This window comes from Eretmochelys imbricata, chromosome 3 (genome assembly GCF_965152235.1).
Source record: "Eretmochelys imbricata isolate rEreImb1 chromosome 3, rEreImb1.hap1, whole genome shotgun sequence".
NCBI lineage: Eukaryota > Metazoa > Chordata > Testudines > Cheloniidae > Eretmochelys > Eretmochelys imbricata.
This window is the reverse complement of record NC_135574.1, coordinates 188111259-188130423: the sequence shown is the minus strand read 5'-3', so window position 1 is coordinate 188130423 and position 19165 is coordinate 188111259. Positions and strand designations below refer to the sequence as shown.

The 19165-nt window shown below is 43.2% G+C and overlaps 1 protein-coding gene across 4 annotated transcripts in view; it reads left to right on the top strand.

The window, feature by feature from the left end:
• Window positions 1-19165, top strand: part of LOC144263186 (uncharacterized) — a 289824-nt gene that overhangs the window by 178486 nt on the left and 92173 nt on the right. For 2 of the 4 annotated variants that reach the window (XR_013345759.1, XR_013345757.1), the window contains exon 6: window positions 12909-12976. The exons of the other annotated variants lie outside the window; for them this stretch is intronic. The gene's annotated coding sequence lies outside the window, so the exon portion shown is untranslated. The remainder of the gene's footprint in view (window positions 1-12908; window positions 12977-19165) is intronic. 4 annotated transcript variants of the gene reach the window in all.

Here is a 19165-nt window from a genome sequence, read left to right as displayed (position 1 = left end):
ACTCAACAGTTCTGTGTTTTGTGAACCCAAAAGGCAAATCAAGATAAGAATCCACATAGAATAAAAGCATGGAAAATGTTTGTACAGAACCCTATAAGAAGTGAAACTACTGTATCAAGTGTACCTATCCCTAGCAATCAGCTCAGTAATATTGTTTTAACTGAGTAGAAGCTATTCCATATCACGGGCCTATCAGTTAAGTCAGTCCAAATATTATCAGGAAGAGATGCCTTAAAAACTGTCTGTCCCATCTATGCAGCCAGTGGGAGTTTCTTGTATTCTGCAAGGGGATGCCTGTGATGCAGAGGAAGGGGAACAGTTCCAGGAACACAAGGTAGAGCTGAGAGTGGCTTCTCACACACAGTCTTTTGACACCCCAAGGCCATCTTGGGGACTGAGTTGCAGGATTATCTCCCAATATTTATTGCTTTGGTATTTACACGCATTTTTCTGTGAAACTTCAAACAGATTAGTAAATGCTGGGGGAAGGTATTTGTGGACATTCACTTGGATAAATGCTTTGAACACTCTTCAGTGCTATGAGTGACTCCTGTTGTTCACTTTCTGCCAACAAGCAGATGAGCAATTTGTTTGCACAAAGGAAGGTTTATAAACACTCATGCAAAGATCTACTGAGCTGAGTAGTCACACTGGGACCACCATGAATATTCATGTGAATAAGTTTCAGAGTAACAGCCGTGTTAGTCTGTATTCGCAAAAATACAGTTTCTTGAGCAAATGCTGTAGTTTCTTTTGGTAACTCTCAGTGGGATCAGAGGGTAATGGCTTGTAGAAAGTGGTGCTGGAGAGCTGCCGAGCAGCCTCTTGTTCATATTCCGACCTATTCATGATGACAACAGCACCTCCTTTGTCAGCCTTTTTGATTATATGTCAGAATTGTTTCTGAGGCTGTGGATGGCATTGTGTTCCGCACGGCTGAGGTTATGGGGCAAGTGATGCTGCTTTTCCACAATTTCAGCCCGTGCACATCGGCGGAAGCACTCTATGTAGAAGTCCAGTCTGCTGTTTCGACTTTCAGGAGGAGTCCACCTAGAATCCTTCTTTTCGTAGTGTTGGTAGGGAGGTCTCTGTGGATTAGTATGTTGTTCAGAGGTATGTTGGAAATATTCCTTGATTACCCTCTGATCCCACTGAGAGTTACCAAAAGAAACTACAGCATTTGCTCAAGAAACTCCCTGAAAAAGCACAAGATCAAATCTGCACAGACACACCCCTGGAGCCCCGACCTGGGATATTCTATCTACTACCCAAGATCCATAAACCTGGAAATCCTGGGCGCCCCATCATCTCAGGCATTGGCACCCTGAGAGCAGAATTGTCTGGCTATGTAGACTCCCTCCTCAGGCCCTACGCTACCAGCACTCCCAGCTACCTTCGAGACACCACTGACTTCCTGAGGAAACTACAATCCATCGGTGATCTTTCTGATAACACCATCCTGGCCACTATGGATGTAGAAGACCTCTACACCAATATTCCACACAAAGATGGACTACAAGCCGTCAAGAACACTATCCCCGATAATGTCACGGCTAACCTGGTGGCTGAACTTTGTGACTTTGTCCTTACTCATAACTATTTTACATTTGGGGACAATGTATACCTTCAGATCAGCGGCACTGCTATGGGTACCCGCATGGCCCCACAGTATGCCAACATTTTTATGGCTGACATAGAACAACGCTTCCTCAACTCTCGTCCCCTAACACCCCTACTCTACTTGCGCTATATTGATGACATCTTCATCATCTGGAGCCATGGAAAAGAAGCCCTTGAGGAATTCCACCATGTTTTCAACAATTTCCATCCCACCATCAACCTCAGCCTGGTCCAGTCCACACAAAAGATATACTTCCTGGACACTACAGTACTAATAAACGATGGTCACATAAACACCACCCTATACCGGAAACCTACTGACCGCTATTCCTACCTACATGCCTCCAACTTTCACCCTGACCACACCACACGATCCATCGTCTACAGCCAAGCTCTGCGATACAACCGCATTTGCTCCAACCCCTCAAACAGAGAAACACCTACAAGATCTCTATCAAGCATTCTTACAACTACAATACCCACCTGCTGAAGTGAAGAAACAGATTGATAGAGCCAGAAGAGTTCCCAGAAGTCACCTACTACAGGACAGGCCTAACAAAGAAAACAACAGAACGCCACTAGCCGTCACCTTCAGCCCCCAACTAAAACCCCTCCAACGCATTATTAAGGATCTACAACCTATCCTGAAGGATGACCCATCACTCTCACAGATCTTGGGAGACAGGCCAGTCCTTCCCTACAGACAGCCCCCCAACCTGAAGCAAATACTCACCAGCAACCACATACCACACAACAGAACCACTAACCCAGGAACCTATCCTTGCAACAAAGCCCATTGCCAACTGTGCCCACATATCTATTCAGGGGATACCATCACATGGCCTAATAACATCAGCCACACTATCAGAGGCTCATTCACCTGCCAATGTGATATATGCCATCATGTGCCAGCAATGCCCCTCTGCCATGTACATTGCTCAAACTGGACAGTCTCTACGTAAAAGAATAAATGGACACAAATCAGATGTCAAGAATTATAACATTCATAAACCAGTCGGAGAACACTTCAATCTCTCTGGTCACGCGATTACAGACATGAAAGTTTCGATATTACAACAAAAAAACTTCAAATCCAGACTCCAGCGAGAAACTGTTGAATTGGAATTCATTTGCAAATTGGATACAATTAACTTAAGCTTGAATAGAGACTGGGAGTGGCTAAGTCATTATGCAAGGTAACCTATTTCCCCTTGTTTTTTCCTACCCCCCCCCCCAACGTTCTTGTTAAACCCTGGATTTGTGGTGGAAATGGCCCACCTTGATTATCATACACATTGTAAGGAGAGTGATCACTTTAGATATTACCAGCAGGAGAGTGGGGTGGGAGGAGGTATTTTTTCATGCTTTGTGTATATATAAAAAGATCTTCTACACTTTCCATAGTATGCATCCGATGAAGTGAGCTGTAGCTCATGAAAGCTTATGCTCAAATAAATTGGTTAGTCTCTAAGGCGCCACAAGTACTCCTTTTCTTCATGTGAATAAGTGTCTTTATGGGCTTCTGATAACAATTTCATTCACCCACTCAGGGAGCGGCAGTCTTGCTATGTGACTTACTTGACAAATCATACAGTGCAAATAATGAATAATGGAGCAGCAATGGCAGTAAATAACTTACAAATGATCCCTAGTGCAGCAAAGTGAGACTCACTGGCACGACGTTTCCTGCTGATTGTCCTGGGATTAGCTCAATTCCAGCTCAGAGCACTCTTTGCTGGCCGGTGGCTCACCTGCCTTAGGCCCCCCCATGTCCCTCCCAGACACCAGTGACCCTTACCCTGGGGTTCTCTGGTCCCCCCTCCCAGGGGAACCCCCAACCCCACCTCAGTGGCTACTGACAGTCATCATCTAGCCCCTGTTCACTGGGGCAGGCTGCAGTGTAATGGCCACTCATCACTGGCAAGAGAGGTTTGGACCTGCTGCCTTTCTCTGCAGCCCAGTACCTCTCTAGGCCTTCCTGTCAGGCCGCAGCCTGGGAGGTCACCAGGCCTGAGCTCCCCAGCACTGCTCTCTCCACTATACCCTTTGGTCCTTCAGGCAGCTAGGTCTATCTCTCTCCAAAGCTAGAGAGAGACTGACCCAGCTCTTAGCTCACTGCTCTTTTATAGGGCCAGCTGTCTCCCTGCTGTGGCTGCCTTCCCAATCAGCCTTTTTGTATTGGGCTGGCTTTTAACCCTTTCTGAGCCGGAGTGGGGTGACCACTCCGCTACATTGAAATGTTTTTGCATGAAGCATTGGTTGAATAACTTGTAAAAAATAACTGAAGTTGGTTCACAAGTAATCCACAAAGAGAAAAGAGCTAAATTAATCCAATAAACTGTCCACGGCAAACAGTTTGCCTAGCTCTGGTGCTGCCAGTCACAAAGAATTTTATTGTATATTGCCACAAGTACCCTGTAAAATTCTCAGCTATCAAGATCTTTGTGAAATGTATAATATTACTGCTAGATGCCATTAGTCAGATCTCAAGGGAGTTGCAGGAGCACGGTAATGGGCAGAATTTGATCTATAATGTGGTCCTCTAGGTAGATACCAAGAATAATGTTGAGAAATACTGCTAAGAGTATTACACTGTATATATTTGCTTCATATAGTCTCTACCTTTCTACAGATTAAATTCAAAATTGTTAGTAACTATTATGTTAATGCAAAATGATCACTTTAATAGAGCAGTATGAGATGCTTTAACCTTATTTAAGTCACACTAAATGAGATAACTGAAAACATTTCAGCCCTGTGGAATTCTTGTCATATTATATAATGCTAGGACATTGGATGAGATCAGTTTACTGCATAAAGCATTATAAATTTGGCCTTTAGGGGTACAATGTATCTGGTCCAGCATTAATTCTCAAAGAGCTTTCACCCTCATTCTAGGCCACTGGACAGGGGAAGAACACTGGGGAGTGGTCACACCAGGGAACAGCAGCATTGCTCCCAGCTAATAGAAGTAAGCTCAGGGAAGAGAACAAAAAAATGTTTGAGGTGAGGACAGGGACTGAATACACAATACATCCTGGTAATTAACGAGGCACATGCTACAGTTTCTCTATGAATGGTGGAGCAACCTCTCCACCATTCACTGCTCTAGAGCCCCAGAAAGAATTCTGGCTGAGTCAGCTAGAATTCCTCTGGGAGGAGAGGTGCGTGGCCAGTGACTTAAAAGCCATAATCTAATCCTTAGAATGTGAACTATGATGAGGAACCATCTTCTTGTTGTTCATGTGAGAGAAACCAAATCCTTCATTCACTCTATATGTCACTTATTTTTTCCACAGTGCAGCTGAGTTAGCCATAAATACATGTTCTGTGCAAGCTATATTCCTTCTGAATGTGGCTTAACAATGCTAACAATTGTCCCAATTATATGGTCTTTCAAAGGCTGATAACTCAGTCAAAAGAAAGCTTTCACTAGAGCGCTCAAAGGCACTTCTCAGCGACAGCTATTTCCATCCTAAATTTTGTCTCCCTACTCCTAGCCCCATTTTGGTGTAAGAACTGTGTGTGTGTTTTGGGTGATGGGGGTGGGGGAGGAGAGGTTAAAAAAAACCTAGTGAACTCATATTTACACATCTCAAAACATTCACTTTCAGGCAAGGCAGAAACCAAAGTCTGGGCTGGCCCTGTAGAGTATGTCTACACTGCAACTGGGAGCATGCTTCCCAGCTTGAGTAGGCAGAGAGCACTAGCTCTGCTCAAGCCAGCATGCTAAAAATAGCCATGTAGCCCTGGTAGTGTGGGCAGTAACTGGGGCTAGCCTCAGCATACTTTGAGGTCCCGGTGGGTTTATACTCAAGCAGTTAGCCCAAGCTACTGCACATACTACCCCTAGCTACACTGCTTTCAGAATACTAGCTAGCGCTTGTCTGTCCATCCCATCTGGGAAGCATGTTCCCAACTGCAGTGTAAACATAACCTTAGTAAAGTTATTGCAAACTTTGTCCTCATGCATGAAAAGTTTCAGGCTCCCATTCCCTCTGCTCCAATGTGCTAATATCCATATGTGACCTGTTAGTCATATCTGCCAGTCATACTCTTCCATTTCAAGCAGTTAACCTTTCTCTGTCAGTCAGATCCCGTGGGGCTTTAAAAAGTTGCTCCAGTGTATCAGGAGCTGGCAACTTAATACTTAGGTCCACCCAAAATATGCACTTAAACATTAGCTACCATTCTAACTGAGCATAAACACATTCACACTGCTCATGATGCACTGCATTAGTAGCTAAAGGAAAACTGATCTTATTAATTATAATGTAAAATAATTAGAGCAACATACCTAGATTCTTTGAAAATGTCACACACCTGTCATCGTCATCATCTGCAAGTGAAGCATTATCAAACCTTCTAACTACTGTAGGCTGTTCTAATTCACCAGTTATTGCTGCTATTCTGGTAATATTACAAAATGGAATATTGTAATACTCTACTTACTATCAAATTCCCAATTATTTAACTGGCTGACACAAGAAAAAGTTGGGCTAGCAGATATCCCATGTTTTTGGGGGCACCCTAAAACTCCTTTAATGACTAATAAAGTACTTAAAGTTTTCTTGAGTCTACTGCATTTGCTACAGTAGTGAAATATAATGAGATAAATGTATATACTTCTAGGGCTAAGTGTGAATTCTTATTCTAATGCTCACATATAGCAGTGAGCAATGAGCTATCCCAATGAACATTTGCATTGGTGATAAACGTTGATGGATAACAAACATAGAATGTGTTTGTGTTTTCATTTTAGAGGACACACAGTAATGAGTTGGCTGAATGTTTCTGATGGGGTAGATGGGTCCCATGCTATAACTGGAAAGCAGGAGATTACATCCTGTCAAACATACCTGCTGCTGGGAGTAAAATGGTAGCAAGTCCTTCTGAGGCAATAGGAGCTGCAGTGAGTGATTCATTTGGTATCCTAAACAATAATGAGGCAAGAGTACAGAGATTCTGAAGGCTTCTGGGAAAGAGATGGGGAGGTCTTTTCAGCCAATTCTCACCCTGGGCTCTGGGCTGTAGGAAGCCATGCCCACTTACTTTTTTATATCAACTGCTCAAAGCCTTTTCTAATCTTGAACCCCACAGACTGAAACAGCCTTTTAAATGGCTCCCAATGAGGTGCAGGCTGGATCTCACCCCACTCATCAGCAAAACACAAAAAGGTGGGACAAAGGGGACTCAGAAGGAGCGACTATCACCCCCTCCTGCAGCAATCAATTCCACCCTATTGCGTCCCCAAGCTCATCCACAGTGGATCTCTTTCAATCCATTCACACATACACACACACACAGCCCAGCTCTGGTATAGGGGAATAATCCTTGTGTGAAGCTGTGGAGCTGGCAAGCTGCACTGTCTCAGCACTGAGCACTGGGTTGTCAGGCAAGGACAGAGGACCGGGGAGATGAGAAGTACAACCAGCCTGGTATACCGCTTCAGACACCCTGCCTCCAAGCAACTGCTTCCCACCCACACTCCAGCACAATCCCCAAGGGTACTGGGGTTGAGGTGCTGGGCTCTGAATATGACTTAGTGAATTGCTACACTGACATTTCTACGATTGTTAGTGTAACCCACTGGTGTCTGTAGGTTATCCTCTGCGCCAATCCATAGAGGATGAATTGTTAAAGCCCTCAGCTTCAGAGCTTTAGCTGTGGGTACTCATACTTTTAGCTCCTGTGGTGGTGGTTCATTTCTTGGTGCATTGCCCATTAGGGTGGCCATAACATAAACATCATTTTTGATTAAATGTATTCAGTGTAAATACATGAGTAAAGGTGCCAGTCATCCCCCTCCACTGCCAGGTGGGGTGAGGAGGGCCAACCACCAGCTCAGCAGCATGCTCCCAACGCCTCCCTTGGGCCCTGCTCCAAGGCCTAGGCTTGAGGGTGCAGGCAACGGGTTGCTGCATGCTCCATGCCTGAGAGGGTGGATATTTGAGTGGATGTGACCATCTAGGTGACTTGTATGCCGCCTCCTGCCACAGCTATTCTGCCATTGCAAATAGGGCTGCCCTGGTAATTTAGGGTGGGTAGCAAAAGTCCAGCTTGGAAAAAACACTGTAAAATATCTAAATACTGCATTTTTCAGAAAAATATTGGCACGAGTGTTTGAATGTAGATTGCCTCCAAAATTAATAGCAGCTGCACAGACACTTCAGTTTATTAAAACTCTAGACTGTTCCACAAAGTTTAAGCAAGTTGACTGAATTGCATGCTGCTTATTGACTGGAGACAATACCCTTTCAGCATTTTTATTGTTCTTTTAATGTCTAAACCTGAGAAGATTATGGTTGTAAAATGAATTATAATTATTCCTGTTTAGCACATACTCTCTACAGTCATTTTATTAAAGGTTAATTAAATGGAGTTTGCTGCTGTAGAGGTGCTATATATACTTTATGTAAATGGCATATAGATGGCTTTGGCTTCTTTGAGTCCTTGCTAACTGTATGTATAATCCCTAAACAGATGAATATGCAGATAATGCAGTATGAGGCTAGGAAAATGAGACAGATTCTTAACCTCTCTGGTGGTTTAAAAGTTAGCTGCTGTATCCCTCAAAGGGCTTTACAAGCCATATACCAGCCTTCTGCCCCACATCAGTCTTTCTGCAGGTCTCATTAGTCCATCTAATTGATTAGATTAGGCAATAACAAGCTGTCTCATGCCACCACCTTCTTTATTGCTCTCTCATGCTCTCATAAGTATACCGCCTTCAGCAGGCCTTTTAAAATGGACCAATAAAGGTTCAAATAAAGGTTGATCCTCAAAAAGGCACCCAATTGGCCTTAGCTATTTTAAATGGACAAAACTCCTATAGTATATGTACTAATTTTAATTTAGTGATTTAAATAAGGAACCTGAATCCAATTATTTTTAAATTATTGAACTATTAAGACAAAATTCCAGAGAGGGCAGCTTCCCTCTTTTAGAAACCCTGCTCTGGGTCTTTCATTCTATTTTATTTTGTTTTGTTTCTTTTTCTAATAGAATGAAGCAATTACCTTTTTAAAAACACTTATCCCCATGATCCGATGGCATCTACTGATGAACTGCTTTTATTATTATTGTACCCATTATTTCAGCTATCTGCTCTTTGGGGCAGGAAGCATCTTTTTGTTCTGTGTTTGTACAGTGCTTAGCAGAATGGAGTACTGGTCCATGACTGGAGCTTGTAGCTCATACTGCAATACAAAGTCCCATAACTTCGTGTATGTCTTCACTACCCGCCGGATCGGCGGGCAGCGATCGATCCAGCAGGGATCAATTTATCATGTCTAGTCTAGATGTGATAAATCGACCCCTGAGCACTCTCCCGTCGACTCCTGTACTCCAGAGCCACAAGAGGCGCAGGCAGCGTTGATAGGGGGAGCAGCAGCAGCTGACTCACCATGGTGAAGGCACCATGGTAAGTCGATTTCAGCTACGTTATTCACGTAGCTGAAGTTGTGTAACTTAGATCAATTCTCCCCCCTCACCCTCCCCTCAAATGTAGACCAGGGCTTAGTATTTATTATGGCCAGAATGTACATGGGGCTATATGTCATGTTCACAGCATATAAGCAGAAGTTAGACCAAAAGAAACCCCAAAACCTCTTGCTAGAAGGTTGCAAAGTAACACTACTTTATTTCTTAGAATTAAAAATGATAATGCATAAGAACTCCAAAACAGAGAGACCAAGAAGGCTGCTCACTAAAATAGAGGCACAACTCACCACAGGAGAGTGGGTTTGTTGTGGGGGGTGGGGAGAAAACCTGGATTTGTGCTGGAAATGGCCCAACTTGATTATCATACACATTGTAAGGAGAGTGAATATGTATAAGAACATCTTCTGTATTTTCCACAGTATGCATCCGATGAAGTGAGCTGTAGCTCACGAAAGCTTATGCTCAAATAAATTGGTTAGTCTCTAAGGTGCCACAAGTACTCCTCTTCTTTTTGCGAATACAGACTAACATGGCTGTTACTCTGAAACCAGCTTACTGTAGTATTTCTTTCTGAAGACTGACTGCTGTTAGGTCCTGATCACAAGCTTTCCTAAAGAGCCCTCTAGCCTTCATGCAGGACCAGGAAGAGACTCTGAAATTTCAAGTGGCAGCTTACAGTTTTAACATCATTTTCACTACATCAAACTGTATAGACAAAGCAAACATCCTTACAAGAGTTCACAAATACATGAAGGATGGAAGACCTAGGCATAACATGTAGGGAAAGTGGTGATGAGAATGACTGACATATGCTTGTAGTCTAGACCTCTCCCTAACTATTATTAATTGGCTAATTTCCTATAGGCACTGCAATGGAATTAGGTTTTTAAGAAGGATTTGAATGGGGAGAGGGCAATGACCCTTACAGAGTTTCTCACGGAAAGAGTTCTACTCATGGGGCAGTGGTGTGGAAGTGCTGAGACCATTGTAGGAGAAGTGGAGAAAAGGGTCATTGTGGCTCGTGTCCATGGCATAGGGAAGGGTATAAGAATGCAAGATGTGGCTAAGTAAGGAGGAACAGAGTTGTAAAGGGCCTAAATGCAAAGACAAACTTGAAATTGATGCAGTAGAGGAGGAATTACTGGAAAGATTCAAAAAGGGGTGACATAGTCAAGTCAACCATCAAGGAAGTTCATCTTTGTTGCTGCATTCTATATTGACAGGAGGACACAATGTGGTTGTCATGGAGCCAGGAGAGGAAGGTATTATGGGTCAAATTTTTAGGGGGAGGGATACCAGATCATGCTTGTATTTGTGGGGAACAAGCCAGAGAAGTATAAGAGCATAAGGGGAAAAGATAAAGAAGAGATGAAAGAGATGATAGTTGGGATGGGGCTGGGTTGAGGGACCTGATGGAGTGATCAGAGGTGGACATAAAACAAGCAATCATGGTACTGAAGAAAGAATCACTTGAGCAATTAACTTAACAGCTGGTAACTCAATAAGCAGAGCATTCACTATAGAGTGATCAGACAGACAACAAGATTAGTTGGTGAGTCAAATGTACTGCAAGGAATAGTGGGTGACTGGGGCCTGACAAATAGTTATTTACTGGCTAGAGAGGTCTCTTGGGTGTTCAGCAATGAAGGGTAGCATGACCACAGCAACAGAGCTGAGGACCGGCTGTGGAGGTTTTCAGAAAAGAGTAGCAGTTATGCCTGCCTTCCTCACTTAGGACTGCCTGACAAAAGTAGTATGAAAATGGTCTAGCCCAGGCACAAAGTCTACGGCTACACTAGAGCGCGTACAGCAGCACAGCTGCATCGGTGCACTGCTGCAGCTGCAAGCTCTCCAATGTGGCTGCTCTAAGCTGACGGGAGAGAGCTCTCCAGTCAGTTTAATTACTCCAGCCCCCATGAGCAGTGGTAGGAGAGCTTCTCCCACCGACACAGCACTGTCTACACCGGTGCTTATGTTGGGGGAGTGGTTTTTACACAACCACGAGCAACATAAATTATACTGACATAAGTGGTAATGTAGACATAGCCAAAGTTTATTTCATCACCTTTGATATGATGACAAATGATAGTTTGTTCATTCCTGGCAAACAGGTTACTAGAATTTAGCATGAGGCCTGCTTAGTACTGAATTCTCATATGGAACTGTCCCCATTTTGTTACTTTATCTAGAGAGATTCCTTGTACCTCCCATTTAGACATCTGAAAAGTGCTTTTAGTTTCTCCTAAGTATTGAAATATTATTGATACCCCTGGATATACACACAAAATACATTACAATCTGCTGTAATACAGGTTGACATTAAGATAATTAAGATGGCACAAGGGATAATGCCTAGGTTTTGCAGTTAATTCAGAACTTATGAGACCCTGTTTTTCTCCTGTTGCTTTTCATGGCATTGTAAATACCACTCAATCAGTTATAATAGTACACAAAATCAATTTGTTAACCACTGAATCAATAGCCTAGTAACAAAATGCACACCCAAAAAGTGATTCAATCTGGAATATACTAAAGAGGTAATAAAAATAATTTTAGGTGTCTGAGATTATACAAATTTGAGCATCGTAGTGCTGAAAGGCCTAATTTAGTTCAAAATGCACATGCTATAAATCTTCCCTCTGAAATCTGTAAAACACATTAGTGTAATACCTCTTGGGAGATCTGGATTAAATTGTTTGCATATGTGGTGGAGAAAGGTCTGACAAATCTTTGATGTGAAAGGCTAGATTTTTGCCTATATGCAAAAAGAGATGGGATATGCTATAATGGGCCTTTGCTACCTCCTTGTGCTCCTGCATAATCATGTTCCTTATGCTCCTGGGCCTTGATTCATACAAACCACCCTTATTCATCAGAACACTTAGGCACACACTTAGCTTCAAGCATATTCTTAGGTCCTGTAAAAGTCAATGGGATTTAAGCAAGTGCTTAAGGACTTTGCTGATCAAAAGCGGTTTTGTCACACAAGAACCAGGGAACTTTAGCAGCAACAAATATCCAGCCTCTGCATATTTCACTGGGGCAAGGGTGAATCCATGGCCCTACTTCTCCTCAGCATTGTTCCCACCACTGTGACATGTGCATCTCAGCTTGTGTATCATCCCTGCAGAGAACTGGGGAAGAACTGTGTCTCCTGAGCTGCATGCATTCCTCCCCTTGAGATGGTACATCTCACCTGCTGCTACAGGCTGTCGTTAAATGACAGTGTAGCCCTATGGAAGCAGGTTATAGCAGGTTAGGCATCTAACTAGATAGAGCAGGTTCCACCACAGTCTAGACACATGCGTCAGCAATTGTTAGTCACTTACATTTTAAGCTATATCAAACCGTTATACCTAGATAAATAAAATAAATTAAAGGAAAACCCTTTAACAGTCAAACTTAAGCTGCTATAGACTTCAGATGCCTGTTGGCTCTTTCAGGTCTGAAGGTGAATTTGGGGGAAAAAATGTAATTTCTAGCAGTCTGTCTCTGAAATGTATTAGTTCTTCTGATAACGAAGCTGCTGGCTGCTGCTCCTGCTGTCATGGAAACAGACATTGCTGGAAACAGGGAAGGTTGCTTTAAACTAATCACTATTTCACAAAAAAGAAAACAGGTTTTTGTGGAATGATTAGTTTAAAAGAACCTGTCCCTGTTTTTCAGCAGTCCGAATCTTAGTCTGCATGGCAGAGGAAGTGACTGCTGGCACACAAGTGATCAGCATTTGTAGACACAGAGACTGGAAGTGCTGTTTTCTCCACATATTTTGGGGCTCCGAAAGTGTATAGGGTATTAATAAAATATTAATATTAATATTTTAAAATTACATAATCTTGTCACAGGATGGACTTGTGGTTGAAGCACTGGGCTGCACCTCTGTAAACCTGATTTAAATTCCCACTTCTGGCAAGTAAGTTAATCTGTGTCTCAGTTCTGTCTATAAAATGGGCTAATAGCACTTCCTTTGTCCCACCCTCTGTCTTGTCTATTAAGGTCAAAAGCTCTTTTGGCCAGGGACTGTCTATTATATGTATGTGTACAACGGGGCTGTAGTCGTAATTGGGGTTGCTAGGCACTGTACAATTTTTTTATTATTTTTAATCATGACATCTGGGAATTATTTGCTTTAGAGAGGAAGCATGGTGTAATAACTTAAGCTCCCAGACTTCCTGTGTGACTTTAGGATACTCCACTCAAGTTGCTTTGTCTGCAAAATGGGGATATTAAACCTCATCTCTTTCTCTGAGATATTGTAAAGATTATCACTGATTTTGAAGCGCTTTCAGAGCCATGAAAGGAAGGCACCATGCCAGTGCTAGGTATTGTACTAATAGCATTAGTATTAATAATAACTAAGAGTCATGCCCTTCCATTGGTTGGAGGCATTGAGCTCTCCTTCTCCTTCATCACTGTGCAGGCAAGTTGTATAGGTATACCCATACCTGGGCCTGTGTTACTGTATGTTAATGCAGAGCCAGGCATACAAACATAGCTGTACATAAGTGAAATAAAAGAATATGATATAAAAGTTCTCTAATGTGTCCCACATCCCTAGCTTCTTCCTTATACAAAGTGCTATTGTGCTGGAAGTGCTGAGTTTGGGAAGCCCATACAAGAAATACACATCTCTTGTGCACCACAGAGGACGGAGCAGCAACTGCAGAATAGTCTGGCTTCTGATCTAGAACCTGGGATAGCTGAGGAGGAAGGAGACTGCTTTTCCTCCTCACCAGGGCTGAAAGAAACTTAAGGGACCTATGGGTACGCATGACCAAGGTCCAGACCAAGGGGGCGTGGCCTCAGGCAGAAGGGGAGTGGCCTCAGGTGGAAAGGGTGGGGCCTTTAAATCCCCGGGCCCTTTCAATTGCCCCAGCTATCCTGGGGCTCCGGCAGCAATTTAAAGGGTCTGGGGCTCCGGCTGCTGTAGCGGGAGTCGGTAACCCTGGGACCTTTAAATCACCGCCAGAGCCCCATGGTAGCAGTAGCTGCGGCAGTAACCGGGAGCCCCGGGGCTCTGGCGGTGATTTAAACAGCCAGGGCCCCAGCTGCTGCCACTCCACCAGGGTTCCGGTAGCGGGGCTCTGGTGGTGATTTAAAGGGCCCGGGGCTCCCAGCCACCACCACTACCCCAGGGCTGGAGCCTCATGTTACCGGTAGCTGCGGTGGCAGACGGGAGCCTGGGAGCCCTTTTAAATTGCCAGCCTGGGGAAGCTGCCCCCTGCCGGTACTGTCAGCTGTGTACCGGCTCTTGCTGATACGCAGTATTGGACCATAGTGGCTTACTTTCACCTCTGCTCCACACCTCTTAGGAATTTCCCATTACACAGTCCAGTTGCTCAGGCTATGTGCTGGAGTCGGGGTTTGGGCCTTGCTGGATACATGTACATTGGCCTGAAATAGTCTGGATTTGATGACCTTCCAGGCATGCTGCAAATGACATCTGTCTGACGGGACTCTTGGAAAGGGCTGAGGGTCTGCTTCTTAGATGAAAAAGGGTTGAAAAAGCCAGGTTAGCTGAGTTGCTGCTAAAATGACCATTTTAATGCTGCTGAGATTTAAATTTTGTTGTTAATGTTTTAGGGTACCTAGAACCTTTGGATAGGTGGCTCTTGAGTTATTTTTAAATCAAAATAAATTAATTGTGGAGAGACTTACAGACAGAGAATGAATCTCTTTTGAACTTAAATCATTTGCAATGTAACTATTTCTCGATGTAGCTGTGTTTAATCTACACACCTGTGATGGGTTGCGCACAGAAGTCAGAATTTGGCCATATGTCTTCATCAGCTTGGAAGATAGGAGCTTATTTTCTCAGCTAATGTCAAGCTAGTCAAAAGTCCTATACAGTAGCTACTCTCTTCACAAGGAGGCTGGGAAAAATACTGGCATTCTATAGAGCCCAAGTCTTTGACTCTACCCTTGGATTGCCCAGTTTTCAATAGCCTTGATCTCTTTCAATGCATTTTTTCCCTGTTAGTCAAACAGCATTATGAATGAGTCTCACTCAAAAAAAAATGCAAATCAGTCCAATTGTTCTTTAGCTGAACCCTGGACACGTGTTGTAACACAACAACATCAAAAGTGTAGTCTCCAGCCTTGTTGTTATAGTGATCCTACCGTGGTAGGTGAAATAAATGTACAAAATCCACAAAATGGATTGTACAAGTGGCAAGCATTATATCTGAAATTTAATTGTTGGATCTCTCAATTCTTTCTCAGAAACTCAAAGAGCTAAAGAAGAGAGATCCGTGTAGAATTTCATATAATATCTTGTTTCACAAAAAGTCTTCAAATGTAGTGGAAGTGATTATGTCACACACTGAACTATTTCAGTGATTTTATATGTAAAGACTCCTGGTGTTGTGTTGCACATTTGTTATAGAGGTTATTCCATAAAGTAATTTGTTTTGCTTAAGACTATCTGATGTCTTTCCATTTCCTTTACATTTGGATCACACAGTGTTTCTGTGCCTACATGAAGATGAAGCTAAGGAGACAAATAGATGAGAGCAACATATCCTTGCAGTCTATACTTTCTCCATTCATTTTTATTTGCTCTGATTTTCAAGGTGTATTGGGAAACTAACTTAGATAAATAGGTGCATGGAGCTCTGTTACAATCTTTTGGCAACCCGAAGTAAAATTGGCAGGTAATAGAAAAAATATTTTAAAAACCATTACATCTGTCAAGCATACTGTGGATTCTTCAGCTGATTATCAAGTTTCTGGTCTCATAGGAAATTGATTGCATAGAAAACCCTGAGAGCAACTTCATTGGTGCTAATGCGGAAAATCTTGGCTCCCATGAAATACAGGGGAGAGCTTTCGAAGTATGATGGTATTTGCTAGGAAGCCTGGGTGCATAATTCTGTATTAATTAAGAAATCTTAACAAATCTGGTGGACAGCACACATACAGACGATGTGTTAAAATTAAGCTATTACCAAAAAAATCACGCATGTTTGATAAAAGTAAGTCTCTTTCTATATTCATAGAGTGGATTAGGTTGTTGTTTTTTTAAGTGTCTTCTAAATTTGTAGCACATCTTTCATACTGTTGCATTCATTGGTCAAAAGAAAAAAGAGGGGAATAAGGAAAAGACAGCAGAAAAAACAAAACTTCAAATTTTTCAAAACTGTTTTGTGAAAAATTTCAGAAACTCTTCCATTTTAAAATGCAAATGACTTCAAATTTTTGATAATTTTCATAACAACTGAATAATTTAAAACAAGGTTTAACAAAGTGCAATTTTGAGGGATTTCTTTTTTCACTGAGATGTGTATATTCGGTATAAACAGAGTTCTATATTATATAAAAATATATAGTAGAATTTGATATAAGCACCAATTAGACATATGATAAGGTTGAACAGTAGTATAGTGTGAGGCTCACTCTGGCTTCTCTAAATTTTTTCTTATCATATGTAATGCCTACCTGTTAGGGCTTGTCTGCATGGAGAACTATTCTGGATTAGTTCCGTGTGTGGGTGCTTCTGCTAGAATAAAAGTACCTATTCTTAATTGTTTTACTCCATTTTGGAGTAAACTAATTCAGAATATGGCACTACTATTCTAGAGAAAAAAGTATCCGCACGTGGACTTAATCAAGACTTGTCTGCTTTAAACGCCTTACCTTATTCTGGATAAATTTTCAGTACATCAGGGAAAAGATAATGTTTGTCTCCTCTGCTCAGATGTACCTGGTAACCAATAAAATGGAACACTGAATTACTTCTAGGGTGAAAGGAAAAAAGCTATCCTCACATTTCTCATTCTCTGAAGGCTACAAAATCTGTGACTGAGCTGAAGTGAATAAACTACTTGCTATAATATCCATCTGACATGATGTTTTCAGCTGGGGCAGAATGTTTGAACATATAATAAATGCCTGACAACTACTGGACTAGCCAAAAAAACACCAAAAACCAGCAGGAACATATATACACAAGTAAAGAATGGTGCTTGTCAAATCCCAAGTAAGGCAATATACCAGCACACTCTTCTCTTCTGAAATCCTGTAGTTTGACAAAAGAGATTACTAGGCCAGATTCTGATGAGTTATACCAGTGTAAAGCTGGAGTAACTCCACTGGATCTATATTGATATAAATGTGATCAGATTCTGACCTACTGTATGCTCAGGAGCCTTTTGCATCCTGGGAACTGAAAAAAATGCAGTACCTGTCATCTGCAAAAAGCCAAGCTCATCCTTTTCTACCAGAAAGTTTTTGATATGGTCTCCCACAGTATCCTTGCCAGTAAGTTAAAGAAGTATGGGCTGGATGAATGGACTATAAGGTGGATAGAAAGCTGGCTAGATCGTCGGGCTCAACAGGTAGTGATCAATGGCTCCATGTCTAGTTGGCAGCCGGTATCAAGCGGAGTGCCCCAAGGGTCAGTCCTTGGGCCGGTTTTGTTCAATATCTTCATTAATGATCTGGAGGATGGCATGGACTGCACCCTCAGCAAGTCTGCAGATCACACCAAACTGGGAGGAGAGGTAGATATTCTGGAGGGTAGGAATAGGATACAGAGGGACCTAGACAAATTAGGACAAGTCCAGAGTCCTGCACTTAGGATGGAAGAATCCCATGCACTGCTACAGACTAGGGACTAGGCAGCAGTTCTGCAGAAAAGGACCTAGGGGTTACACTGGTCGAGAAGTTGGATATGAGTCAACAGTGTGCCCTTGTTGCCAAGAAGGCTAACGGCATTTTGGGCTGTATAAGTAGAGGCATTGCCAGCATATCGAGGGACATGATCGTTCCCCTCTATTCGACATTGGTGAGGCCTCATCTGGAGTTCTTTGTCCAGTTTTGGGCCCCACGCTACAAGAAGGATGTGGAGAAATTGGAGAGAGTCCAACGGAGGGCAACAAAAATGATTAGGGGACTGGAACACATGACTTATGGGGAGAGGTTGAGGGAACTGGGATTGTTTAGTCTGCGGAAGAGAAGAATGAGGGGAGATTTGATAGTTGCTTTCAACTACCTGAAAGGGGGTTCCAAAGAGGATGGATCTAGACTTTTCTCAGTGGTAGCAGATGACAGAACAAGGAGTAATGGTCTCAAGCGGTGGCGAACCAGCTGAGTGAGCGGCGGCGAACCAGCTGAGCAGTGGGGAACAGCAGAGCAGCACACAGCAGGAGTTTGCCTGGCATTGGTGAGTATCCAAGTGCGTGTTTGCTGAGTGAGTATCCGAGTGTGTGTTTGCTGGGAGGGCAGTTTGAAAGCCTGAGCGAGTGCCTGATTGGGTGGTAGCTTGCAGGGGGCGGGTATTGGGGCTATCTGTTTGTTTGTTTCAGAGAAGGCTGGCTGTTTAAAAATAGCCAGAGCTCCGCGAACCAGCTGAGCAGCGGGGAACAGCAGAGCAGTACACAGCAGGAGTTTGCCTGGGAGTTCGCCTGGAGTGAGCCCAGTGAGGCTTACATCTTGCCAACTTCTCTGAGGAAGCTCATAGTAGGAAGGTAATATGGAAGGGGGGGGGGGTTCAGCTATTGTGACCTGCACTGGATGTGCCATGTTTGTCTTTCTTCCACAGGACAGAAGCGACTTTGTCTGTACAAAGTGCAAGCTAGTATCCATATTGGAAGAGAAGATCGAAGGTCTGGAGCAACAGATATCGACCCTGAGTTGCATACGAGAATCTGAGGATTTTCTGGATAAAAGTCAGGATATGCTTCTATGGGCACAAAGCTCTAGAGATTTAGAGCAGGTTGCACAGCAGAGCCAAGAGGCCAGTGAAGAAGCTTGGCAACATGTGACCTCCAGAAGAAGAAGGGGGAATGTCCGGGTACCAGCAACGCGGACACAGGTAAGTAACCGTTTTCATGTTCTCTCCACAGATACCATTGCGGAGAGTGGACCAGATGATACGTCTTGGGGGGAGAAAGCAGAAGGAGACTCTGCTGGTTGGAAGGCATGAGATGCGCTGTCCTGAGGTTGGGGGTTCCACGACCTCCACTCCCAAGAGAAGGAGGCGGGTGGTGGTGGTCGGGGACTCTCTCCTCAGGGGGACTGAGTCATCTATCTGCCGCCCTGACCGGGAAAACAGAGAAGTCTGCTGCTTGCCAGGGGCTAAGATTCATGATGTGATGGAGAG